This window comes from Numenius arquata, chromosome 4, assembly GCF_964106895.1.
Source record: "Numenius arquata chromosome 4, bNumArq3.hap1.1, whole genome shotgun sequence".
NCBI classification, from domain to species: domain Eukaryota; kingdom Metazoa; phylum Chordata; class Aves; order Charadriiformes; family Scolopacidae; genus Numenius; species Numenius arquata.
Window position 1 is genome coordinate 30,249,244 of NC_133579.1, and position 13,267 is coordinate 30,262,510.

The window sequence follows — 13,267 nt, forward strand, 5'->3', positions numbered from 1 at the left end:
AAAGAAAGTCAATATTGCACTGTAATATTCCTGATATTTTTTTTTTTTTGCTTGTTTCACTCCCGTATCATTTTATGGATTATCTTAGAACTCTAATTTTCAGAAAACTGCCCTATACCCAGGGATGCTCAGGGTTAGGTTCACTGCTGTGAGCACTTCCACAGCTAGTGAAAGAAAAGCCAGTAAGAAACCCTCAAGCTCTGTCAAAACGTAGGCATCAGGAGTTGGGGACTCCAGATCAGGCCCAGGTCTGAAACTCCTTTCCACATCTCCTGAATGTCTTGGTTTCCAAAGAAAGGAACCCCAAGAGAAAGAGCAAGGAAAGAGCTGAGGAGTATTTTGGCAAGCTCCTAGCCTGGCTAACCAGGGAGATCCTGGCTCCTGAGGGTGCTGTGGTGCCTATCTGAGGGCAGCATTGGGACAAGGAGAGCCTCATATGAGGCCAGAGCTCTACCACCCAAACCAGGCTGGTTAAACCAGGAACCTCCAGCTGCATCATGAGCTCTGACAGTTCGCAGGCTCTCCAACTCTGCTGACTGGAGACAAGGCAACTCAAGGAGCTTCCCCAAGTTGGGGCAGTTGGCTGATCCCTTTGGTTTTGGGAAAATCCAACAGGTACAATTTCCAGAATATTTTACTACAAGTTTTCTTTTGATGCAAAAAAATTTATTTCTTTTCTAATAAATAAATCTATATTCCATTCTAAACTAGAATGACAATTATTTTTCAAATATGAATGTTTTCTTTGAAACAGAAAGTCAGCTTTATTCAGTTCTAGTCAGAACTGAAGCCATGCCAATCAAACTATAGTTTGCATGAACGAAAATCAGGGTTTTCCCACCTTAGTGAGCAATTTTTAATCTCTTATCTATCTTTTTTTTCCAGCACAGTCCACTTCTGCAAGGGTAATTATTGACTTTTGTGGATAGCTCAGATACAACCATGATCAATATGATAGCAAAGACTATAAGAAACTTAATTCATCCTGATATCAAAACAGAATTTACAGGAAATAAAGCACTTGGCTGTATTTTGAACAATGATAATAAAATTCTTACAGTTTCCTACCAAGTGGGTATCAGGCAAATTTTGTGCAATCAATTAGGAAGGACTCCTGTCAGGGAGAAAAATAATTATTATATGATCATACAGTAAGTCAAAGTAGTAATTCAAGCAGAATCCAAAGTACAGTTCTATGCATCACTCGAGTCTCTTTCATCACTTGGTTGCCACTTTGCAAACTTAGTATGTTTCTTTTCATATAGCTAAATCATGAAAGAGTATTTTAGTTGGGGCCCATCTCTACATCACTCCAATCAGCCTAAGACTTGAAACCCCCATTTTAAATATTGGTAATCTTTATTCCCACTGAGAAAAAGTTCAGATCCAGACTTAAAGTCTATAATTGAAATCTGTTTTTTTACTTCTACCTCGTGTAGAAACAGAGAAATAGCTTTTGTCCTTTCTTCACAGGAAAATTTAAGTAGGAAATCCTGATTTAATGTAGTACCCAGCTAATATGTACTGTACTAAGGAAGATTTTGCAATGCATTTTGCATTCTGTAAACAGGCAGAGACTGAGTGTAATGGAGTTCAAAGTGTCACATGAAGTCACATCCAAAGTGTAAAAGAGCAGTCCATTTTAGAATTAATATATTATTGGTCTTGTTTCTGTTTCCAGAAAAGACATACTCAGTTTTTCTGCTGATTTATTAACAAAGTGAAAATGGCATCTTTCCATTTAGTGATCAGTCATTTAGTGATGGCTCATGAGCAAATGTAAAAACTGTCTGTAACCTGGGGAGAGAAGGAAGACCTCTAGGCCATGATCCTAATTGATTTTTACTATAGGCTCTTTCACCTTCTGCTACAAAATTGGCTTTCAAGTACCTACTGGTACATCTAGGAAATTAAACTGCTTCACTGAAAAGGAAATTTCATCTTCAGATTCTTTACTTGTGATCATTTATGGTATAAACAATCACATTAGAAGTCACACATGACATCAAAGGACCCACCACCTTTGAAGATAGCACACTAAAACCAGTAAATACTTTTAACAAATCACTTTAATTTCAAACTACTGTACAAATGCTTCTAACAAATGAGCACAGCTTCATGTGTGTGTGCAGAGTCTTCTGGCTAGCTTAAAGCAAACTGTATACTTGACCTTTACTTCAAAGTAAAGTTAAAGGGCTGCATAGAGATGCTGCTCCCAGAAGATTTAAGCGAGGTACTAGAAGCAGTCTTCCAGTGGTTAGTTTAATTCAATGTATAGCCTCCATTCTTTTAGTGTGAAAACTTGAAACATTAACTTTATGGATTAAAAATATGCAAGTTAGAGTGCTTCATCCTGACAAAGTATTGGCTTTTACAGCGTACTTGGAGTAACAGGGACCACCTGGCGGGATGCAACTGCTACAGCCCAGAGCTCCCCTCTGCAGCGGCTTATGGAGAGTCTGGGACCTGTGGCTGCCACCCTGCCAGGCTGTGCTGTGACAAGCTCTTGGTGGGCAGTGACTAGTTTAAAACTAACTTGCATTTATTTATATATTGAGGATTTTCAGGCTTACACCTATATATTTATATGTAGGAACACTTCCAGTGTTGCTGTCTGGATGCTTTAGCTGGATATCACTTGATATGCCTGTCAGAAACTGTCAGCTGGGGCTACTGGAAGTCCAGGCAATAAAGGCAACATATCTCTGTAAGGACAGATTCAGGAGAAAGAAAAAGTATTACTCCATACTGACTCTTCATTGGTTGCCTTTTGTATTAGAAATTATGGGATATGGTAAGAAAAACTAAATCCTTAGACAAGATAGATATATATTTCCCACAGAACTACATGGTATGATCAGTATTTAAAAGGTTAATATTTAAAGATTAAAAGGGTTAGAGAGCCACAGTTAATAGAACCAATTGAGCAAAACACACTTAGCAGTTTATACTTATGTTAAATTTTGCTACATTTACTGGTCAGCAATTTAACTGGTTTTGGTGTTGTATAAAAGAAAGAAATAAAAAGCAGATAGCTCAATAGTGGAACACCTCAACGTCTGCATATTATGCTCAAACCACTAAGAAATAAAAGAGGGATTCTTCTATTTCCATCCAATATTTACAACAACTGTAATTTGTCCTCGTACCATACATATGGGCATACACACACAATTAGGTAGAAGAGAATTTGATACATTATTGGTTCTAAAAGTCAACGTATTCCTGTAATGACTGGTAAAAAAAAAGTGGTGTTGGAAAACCCTCATTGTCTCCCTCTGTTGTAGAATGCCACATCAACAGATATTTAGTGAAGGGAGTTAAATCAGCAGCAACAGCTTTTCTGAAAAAGCATCTGGGATGGCAGGTAGCCATGAAAATGCCTGCTTTGCAAGTGAAATGTGGCATTCATGCACAGTGATAGTCAGTGTTCACTTTCCTCTCATTTTTCCATTAAAAAAAATGAATGCTGTAACTACTCAGTCAGAGAACAGAATCTTAAGTATTCAGCCATGTCAATCACATACCACAAATATATGAAATACAGCAAAAAGGTGAACACTTTGCAAACAGACACTTGAGCATACAAATTATTCAGTGGATGCTTAACTATGATGCTTACAGAAACCATTTCACAAAAGATTCATGTGCATGGAAATGAAGTCTAAATGAATCAAAATTTTCACTGTTGCAGAACAATGCAATTTAAGGGCTCCAACACCTTGCCAAAGAAAATTCACCTTTCCAAATTCAGTCTGTACTAAAAGACAGCTTACAAAAGAAAGACTATAGACGATTGAAGACAATAGGTCAGACTGCTGGATAAAATGGGCCAAATTTTATTTCCAGTGTGATCCTATCTGAGTTACACCTGAGATTAATTTACTCTGTTGTCTGTGTGGGACAGCACTAGAATGAATACATCAACCTTTTAAACCTGGAGTGTCACTTTCATACCATATTCACTCCCTAGTACTCTGTCTCTTGCTTAAATCAAGAGTGATGGGTTAAGTTTACTAGTGGTTATTTTAAGTAACAGACACTTGACAAAGAATTTGTTGCACAGGAATAATTTACTTTCTTAATAGCAAAATTTTGAGAACAGCAGCAGCTTTGCTTGCATATATCTGGACCTGTGCATATAAGCACTGCTATGTCTCCTGAAACAACATAGAACTTAAAGATCAATAATGTGATGGTACCTTGGTAGGTCTCTCATCTGCTTACACCAACACAGAGTTATACAAAAGGTTAAAACAGAGGATGCTTAAAACAGAGGATAGTTAAAACACATGGTCAAAGATCAAAATAAGTTATGGATTCTTTCCTTTTGCATCAGTTGGATTCAGAATTTACCTGCTGAGGTCCATGGGCTGTCTTGCGAAACGGTACATGCTGTTTTGAGATGAGATTAAAAGCTATTCTTCCACAATATGTTAGTATTACCCACAATGTTGATATTAAGCAAGTAAGACAGTTCCACCCTTTGTTGAATACTGTCTCTCATGAGACACTGCACTGCTATCTACTAAAATGTGACTAAGCTAAAAAAATAAATAAAAGTTGTATATTACCATACATTTATGTTTTTCTCTAGTACAAAAGATGTTAGCATATGGATTCCATGATGGTCATGAGCAATAGGCACTATCAAAAGGTTAAAAACTTCAATAATATTTGCCAAATTAAGGCATGATTGTCTCTCTCTTACCTGTTCAACTGGAACAGATACAGTCTAGATCTGTAGAGAAATGTTATTACTTTTTTTTTTAATTAAAAACTTTAGCAAACATTTTGCCTCACTAAGGTCTAGAGGATGTCTCAAGAGAACTTTAAGATTGTTTTATGAGTATTTCAAGGCGAAAAAAAAGGCTGGTTTTTTTCCAAGCTATATATTAGTTTTTCCTTGGTCTGGTAAAAATAAAATTAGTGTTGAATATACAACCACGTTACTCTCAGAAGTGTCACAAAGTGTTACTGACATGCTCTATGCAAATTAACATCTATAATATAGAAAAATATAGAAAAAAATATGTTTAGACTCTACTAAGAGTCTAAAAAAGGGGGTTTTGGTGAGTAGCAAGGGAGTTTTAGCATGTGCTTATGCAAGTAAAGCAAGTAGAGCAAGTGTGCTTATGCTTTAAAGGAAAGTACAAGTGAAGCCACTCCAGAGAATTTCTTGTTTCTTGATGCATAAAAATTACTGTTATGCCATCACTCCCCATTTAATCCTCTCCCTAATGTTTAGTAGTTATAGTCATCATGTCAAGTTTAAAGTGTTGATTACAAGCATTACCGTATAAGAAATTACAGGGGTTTTAATACATATTCCAAAATGAAGAGACAAAATCCATGGCTCTATTAGTAAGGAAGTTATTATTATTATTAAGCCAAAACATAGCAGATTCGTTGGCTTCAATAAAAAAATATTGCGAATGAGCAAAGTTTAAGAAAGAAATGAGGAAAAATGTCTCCAAGGAGACCACTGTGAACATGTTCTTCAGTAGACATTAAGACCAAAGGAGTTCAAAAGGCACCTACTTCACACAGCGGTTGAGTTTCAGCCAGTATTGCTCCATGTAAATTTCCTTCCACAAAAAACAGGTTTCAGCTGCATCTTGTGAATGCTTCTTAAAAGTGCACACTTAAAGATCTACTTATTTCAGCCAAAAATTACAATTACATCCAATAACAGCATAACAAATTTTAAATTCAAGTAAGCAGCTTAATAAACAATGTTCACTTCAAATGTTTCAAGGTCACAAAGAGCTCCAATTTGACAATGCTTCTGTAAGAGGACTGCACTGATGTACTCCACAGCACTGTCTGTGGGCTCTGTGGTTTGGAAATCATGATTATTGTGCCTCTCAACAGGTGTATTTACAACAAACCCTTCAAGTTTTTCCACACTTTACCTTAAAATCTGTGATGCTGTCTCCAAATGCAGGAGGGATGCAACCTTCTTCAAGAATTCCTGTGTCATGGATACCTATAAATCTGTAGGTTTTGTTATATTTGCCACAGGCCAGAATGTTGTTTGTCAGCCAAGTCAGTACCAAGAACCCCACAGAGCCACTGTATCTCAGAATAGCCTTTCATACTATTAATGGCTTCCATTTTTTGTTCACTGAGTCATAGTTTTGCTTGGCAATTATAAGAGCTAATTGTTTGCTTGAAGTCCTCTTTCCAAATAAACAGATCAGATTGATTACTACTATATCTTTTACATATCTTCTACTTTTTTGTCAGTTCAGCATAGCGAATAAGAACATTTTATATTATGTCAGAAACCTCGATCTGCACAACCTCAATAATAATGCACTGTCTCAATATCCCATTAACAATTTTGTTTTATGAGCTGTCAATCAGCCAACTTTTAATCCACTGATTGTGTGCCAGGTTGATTTGGAATCAATCAGCTTCCTTAAACAAAAAACATTGTAGCATAAGGTCAATTGTTCATATAAATCTAAGACTAATACATCAATATTACTTTTTTCAAGCAAAATAACCACCTGAAAAAACAGTATCAAGGTAGTTTGGCAGACTATATTTTTCATAAATCCTTAATGGTTGGCATTCTTAACACCAACCTCCTTAGTATCTAATTAAGCATTCAATATTATTTTCTTTTGTATTGCTATGAAAGAATTGAAGTACCTAGATTATGGAGATTATCTTTAGGAAATACTGGTTACCACCTTACTGCATATTATTTGAGCCTGCATAATAGAACATATCTATCTTAAGTATTGACTACTAAACACCCTTCAGAGGTAATTTTAAAGTTTGAATTGTTTCCTCATCATATGACTACATAGCCTTCTTTTTATCCAAATGAAGAGAAAATTATTTTTTAGAAACTTCTGTCTTTTGACATGGTTATTAGACATTTCATAATTTTTATATAATAATGGACAATACTGTTTTTTAAGGCTCCTTTCATCCCATTAAATAAAGCTAACAAAAACTCATATGCATGCTAAAAATGTTAATAGAAAATGGAAAGTTTACTTTAGATATTTGTGATGGTATGCTCTGCCTCCCCAGGCACCAACCTGATCTTTATCTCCTGTTACCCAGCCCAAGTGAGAACCAGCCATAGTAGCTGGTGGGTGCATACAGTCATGATGACTGCATCCTGCTCAACAAAATAGCCAAGGGCTAACTTGAGCAATACTGGTACCATGGTCAATATGCAAATATGACTATAGGTCAATCATCTTACCCCCATAAATAGTGAACAGCTCAAGAGCCCTTTAAGCTCCCCTGCACGGCAGTGGGCTGCACGACAGGATCTCCCCTTGAGAAGGGTTACCTCTCAAGGTTACTTCTGGAGATTCCGAGATTCCTTGCCACCACAGATCCTTGGTAAGTGACTAATAGCATGCTAAACATCGAAATCTTAGCTAAGTGATAGAAAGGATTGGTTGTGCATATATAATCCTTTATACATAAACTTTTGACCAAGTCTGGGACTAGGATTGGATCCATCTGCACCCAGACTCCTCTCTGAGAAGGAGTTTAGAAAGCAAGGGGGCACTTTCTGAACCTCATGACTCAAAGGAAGGGTCTCCCTGACAGTTCTATCTGACCCTGTCCTCTATGCAGTAAATAACCAAGTATGCCTTACCATCTCAAATCTTGTAAAAACAGTCGCATTTGCTATTAAACATTGTTAAATCCCTGTTTTATATCAAAAAATGTATCGCCGATTTTCTCTATGAGTGAAGTGCATCACTCCATCCATGACAACATTCATGTGAAAGCTCAACTGTGTTGATTATTGAAAGTTACTAAATTTCTACTGGTGATAATCTGACTCAAATCTCATGCATCTACTGCCTCTCTATCAGTAACTCTGTAAGTAATTCCAGTAAAATTAAATAGGATTCACTTGTCCTCTGACCCCAAAAAACAATTAAGATGTTAAACAAATAATCCTTCCCTAGATTTTAATTGAAATACATTATGTTCTTCACATAAATGCAAAAAAGGTTAATTTACTGAAACATTAGTAGCATAGTTTTTATTTCTGCAACTCTTGGAGACCAATCTTAACCAGATATTTCATAGTATGGAAAAAATTTTGAACAAGCAGATGTCCAAATAGCTTAGTTAACTTGTGTGAAGAAAGACAGAGAGGTGTGCATGTATTGTGTTATTTCGGTGTTATTTCGGAACTCAGTAATAGATCACTGAAAAATAGATGCCAAAGCTATTTTTATTTTTCATCCACCTTCTCCAGCCCTGAAATGTGCTTAGATTGCAAGCCTCTTGGGGCACGAATCATATTTTCAATCTTGTGTATGTTCAGTATTGTCGTGCATAGGAGGTACGATTATTAGTAACGCCCAATATTCTGAACATTCAAGTAAATTAATTTAGCAATAACCACTAGTTTACTCTGCTAGGTTTTTTAAGATGGGAGATATCAGTAAGGTTTCTTAAAATTATGTTTCAAGTTCAATTCCTACTTTTTAAAATATGAAAAAAATTCATGGTCTTTATTATTATTATGCTATTAATACTGTATTAATTTCTAAAAATATAAAGATCAGACTTAGCTACCCTTATTTACAGTAATATTTCCAAAGAGTTTTATGAGATAGTATGGAGCACTACCCTTGTGTCTTGTATCAGTCAGGCAAGATTTATAGACCTAATCACCAGAATCATCTTTCTTCTATTTCATATTGCAAACGTTCCTGTGCTTAGATTTTCAACTTTTGAAGGAGTACTCACATACAGCATCCTTTGGGGCACTTTTAAAGACCAGTCTAGTATGATTCACTTATTGGCATGAAAACAACAGTTTAATTCCTTTGAATCCTTTAATTTACCATCTAATTCTATAGTCCAAATAGATGCTGTTGCTGAGCAACCACGTACCTTAAGAAGCAGAAAGATATTGCAAGATATAGTTTCCTGCAAATCTTCTTTTATTGAAATAACATAAGATGTTTATTACAAGCCTTATTTTTAATAGTTAATGGGTTTTGTGGACACTGGGCGTAATGCCTGCTATAAAACTAAGCCTAGATTTGCATACACAATAGTATAATAAAAACTGGACCTGCTAGCCCACAGTGATTTTCTAGGGATAATAATTTCAGCATTAACAATTTTAACTGCACAGAAAAAATTACACAGTACCAAACAATGCCTCCAAAGTATTCATAGAGCAGGTGTAATGAGGTCCATTTACAGGAAAAATGTCAATGGTTCCTTTTTTTTTTTCCTCACAAAAAAATCTGTGCTTTACTACACAAGTGATTGCACTTTTGTAGAATAAAATTACTTTTAAAAATTAAACTGGAAAGAACAATGAAGAGAGGAATATTTGGAAAATTAAAAAAAAAGGATGGGATGGAAAGTCTTTGGTATATGGGGTAACAATGCCATCTAGATAACTATTGTTTCTACGTATTGATACAGGTGAAGTTAATGATGAGAAGCCAAGTGACAAGATTAAGAAAAGCAACCATTATGACAAGCTTAAAAGAAAGACGTTCACCCTCAGCAAAGTTTGCTTCAAATTGTTACTGCTCAAGCTAGTGAGTATCATGTCAATTACTTAAACAAATAAAAAAAAAACCAACAAGGTCTCTGCAATTTTGTCTACAACCTGAAGTAAACCCACGACGTCCTTGGCCTAGTCTCATAATTCATAAGAGAACAGACTAGTTATGGCTACCTTCTTCCACGCTGCTGTTCCGCAAATAAGTGAATGTATGCACTATAGAGGAGTATAAGTGTTTCAAAATATATAAAAAAACCAACAAACAAACAACTTCCTCCCCCCACACCAAAAAAAAAAAAAAAATCCAAAAAACCACCAAACCACCAAAAGATCTTCCATAGTATTCAGTATCTAATTTTTGCACTGTAAAAATCTTCTCCTTCTGGCCTGTCGCAGATTGAGAAATACCAGATCGCTTAGAGCAATAAATTTTGCCAGCATGGCAAGCCTCAGGAACCAATCTCTCTTCATTTTTCAGATGATACAGACACAGCAAGAATAACAAAGAGTAATAATAATGTGCAGAACTGATAGATTAATGTAATCATTTCCTGACTTTTCTCTCAAAATTAAACAACACTTTTCATACATCAACAGCAAAGTGATAAATTTAAGAAAAGAATGATGTATAACACTTAGTGCATCAGTAAATACCCTTAAAATATCTATTTCTCAAAGTAGTTATTTTTATAAAAAGCCTACTATCTAGTCTTTTTCACAGAAAGCACTGCTATTTCAAAGCCATTTGGCATGCTTTTATTATGTAAATTAAATGAGGTTGATAATTGTCATCAACATGTAATGCCAGTTTACAACATCCATATTGCCTTATATGGTATTAAAATACAATGCCTTTTCCAGTCTTGTGTATTGCCCCAAGAAGCATGCTGACCATTCATTAAATTACAGACTGAAATCTTTGGGGAGAGACATAGCTTTATTAAGGACAAGATTTAGTGAAAGAGTGTAATTTACATATCAAACTCATCGTCATTATACCACATAATCTAAAGCTCCTGTAAGACTTCTTGATGGTTCCACAATTAAAAGCCTGTTAGTCACATCATTCCCATCCTGGTTTTAATCATAACTCACATGGTGTGGTACAAGCTACCTTAGACATTTTACAAGGTTGGAGAGTACAAAGCTCGGGGGGAGAAAGAAGAAGAAGAGAGGTTGACTCTTCCTGTCAGGAAACAATCCCCACTATAAGCAGCATACCACTGATCGTGCTGTGTTGGACAGACAGAAGCATTAGGAAACAGAAATAATACACACCCACACATCCACTCTGGTGAGACTGCACCTGAAGTACTGTGTCCAGCTCTGGAGCCCTCAGCACAAGAAAGACATGAACATGCTGGAGAGGGTCCAGAGGAGGGCCATAAAAAAAGATCAGAGGAATGGAGCACCTCTGCTATGAGGACAGGCTGAGAGTTGGTGTTATTCAGCCTAGCGAAGGGAAGGCTCCAGGGAGACCTTACTGTGGCTTTTCAGTACTTAAAGGGGCCCTACAGGAAAGACAAGGAAAAAGATTTAGAAAGGCCTGTTGTGAAAGGACAAGGGGTAACAGTTTCAAAAATAAAAGTGGAAAGATTTATACTAGATAGAAGGAAGAATTTTTTTACAGTAAGGGTGGTGAAACACTGGCACAGGTTGCCCAGAGAAATGGTAGATGCACCATCCCTGGAAACATTCAAGGTCAGATTGGTTGCTCAGAGCAACCAGATCTAGTTGAAGATGTCTCTGCTCATTGAGGGAGGTTGGACTAGATGACCTTTAAAGGTCCCTTCCAATGGAAACTATTCTATGATTCTGCGATCTCTCCTCACTAAAATGGCAGTTTAATAGTATCTTGTGTTTTCAAGTTTTTGCAGCTACTGACTTAGATGTGCAGGAGCTATGATGTGTAGATGTTTGTGCTTTGTTCACACACCGGTAACGATCCCCACTACGAAGTCAGTTTACCACATCAAACAAAGCCAGAAAAGGAGTACTAGGCAGACACAGAGAAACGCATGCCAGAGAAAAATTTTCGTTAAGGCACGGTATGCTTCTGGCATGGTCTGGGTTTGTATGGATTATGTTACCTTAGACAGCCTTTGTATATTGCCATATGTGGTCCTTGCTATAGGGAACAATTCTCATCCCAAATCATATCAGACGTGTGAAAGAATACCATTAACATCAGCTCTGTATTTCTGCCTCTGGATTGCTTCAATGAAGTCAATTACTTTAGACCTAACCTATAATCAGATGGCAGGATTTGTCCTTTGAAAGAGAAGTTATCAGGAGGAAGCGCACACCCCTTAGAGCATACTGAGATTACAGGATATGTTAGATAAGAGGGTAAGCATGAGTCATTTCTTCTCTTCTTATCCCTTAATTTTGACACTGTACTAAATCCTGCTGGCAATCCCTCTGCAACATTTTCCAAATCCACTCCTTCTGCTCTCTTCCCAAAGAAAAGAGAAACTTTTGACCTTGACCTTTATTTCTGAAAGTCTGCCTTCCAAATATAAAACTGCTTAACTTTACCTAGTGTGTCACTTTGTCCATGTGGCTAGCCTGAAGGTATCATTAAATGTCTTTTCTATAATTTAGCAACACCAGACTGAGGAGGTTTCATTTTCAAAGTTGGATTATTATATTCTCTTCCTTGGAGAAAATCCAGGCCCACCTTACACTAACAACAAAACAACTAGATGAATGGGTCTCTCACAGGAAAAAAAAAAAATATATATATATATATACACACATGTGTATCTACATATATGAAATCATTTAGAGCAGCATAAGCACTTTTCCACAATAAATATATTGTTATCACTCTCAGTCAAGTGTGGGTGGAACATTCAGCAGCTGGTGGTGTGGCTTCAGGTAATGCAAATTGGATTTTGAGTTGTCTCCAATCACAGCTGTAACCTATTCCTTCCCCTTCATCCCACCAGGTCCCTCTGCATTGTAGTCATCCCAAACCATCTTGTAGTGCCAGCAAATGCCCCACTCCCCCACTGTCAGGACAAAAATTCTTTCCCTGTCTGCCTCCCTCCAGCTACAGCATTTTCCCACCTTATTTTTCTTATATCAGCCAGGTTGTGACTTCTCAATGGGATCCCGTGGCAAAGAGTCTCACAGAATTTCACAAAAACTTTGACACTGTTTTGCTTGTTTTAAACTTAACGCTTCAGAGCAAACTATTGGCTGCCAATAGTTCACTTGCTCTGAGAAGCAGTGTCTGTTACTTTTCCAAGTTTGCTGTGGCAGTCATGCTTTTAAAGATGTTCACCACCTTTTTGCAGAATAAAGAGTCCTGAGCTTTGTAACCTCTGCTTTTAAGAAAGCCAGTTCCTGTTCTGTGATATGAATTGCTCTTTTCCCTACTTTCCTCTATGTGCTATATCCTTTTGTGAAAGGTGACAAACAGGTGGAACACCATAGATATGCTGGCATAAAAATTACTTTTTGTTCTCAGTATCTTCTCCTGAAGATCTAGCACTAGCTTTGTCTTTTTGACTTATCAAACTGAGTAAATGTTTTCAGATGACTTTTCTGGTCACTTCAAGATCTCTTTCCGGAGGAAAAGAGCCTCTTTAGGGTCTGTATTTATGTGTGAAGAGTTGGTATTATTTCCCACCCTCATGTACATTGCTTTGAATTTCCTTTGTTTGACAGGTAAACAGATGATTCAGGAGTCTGAACGCTGTCTGCAAGGTTTTGCAGTCAGTTTTAGTACTTTCCTGT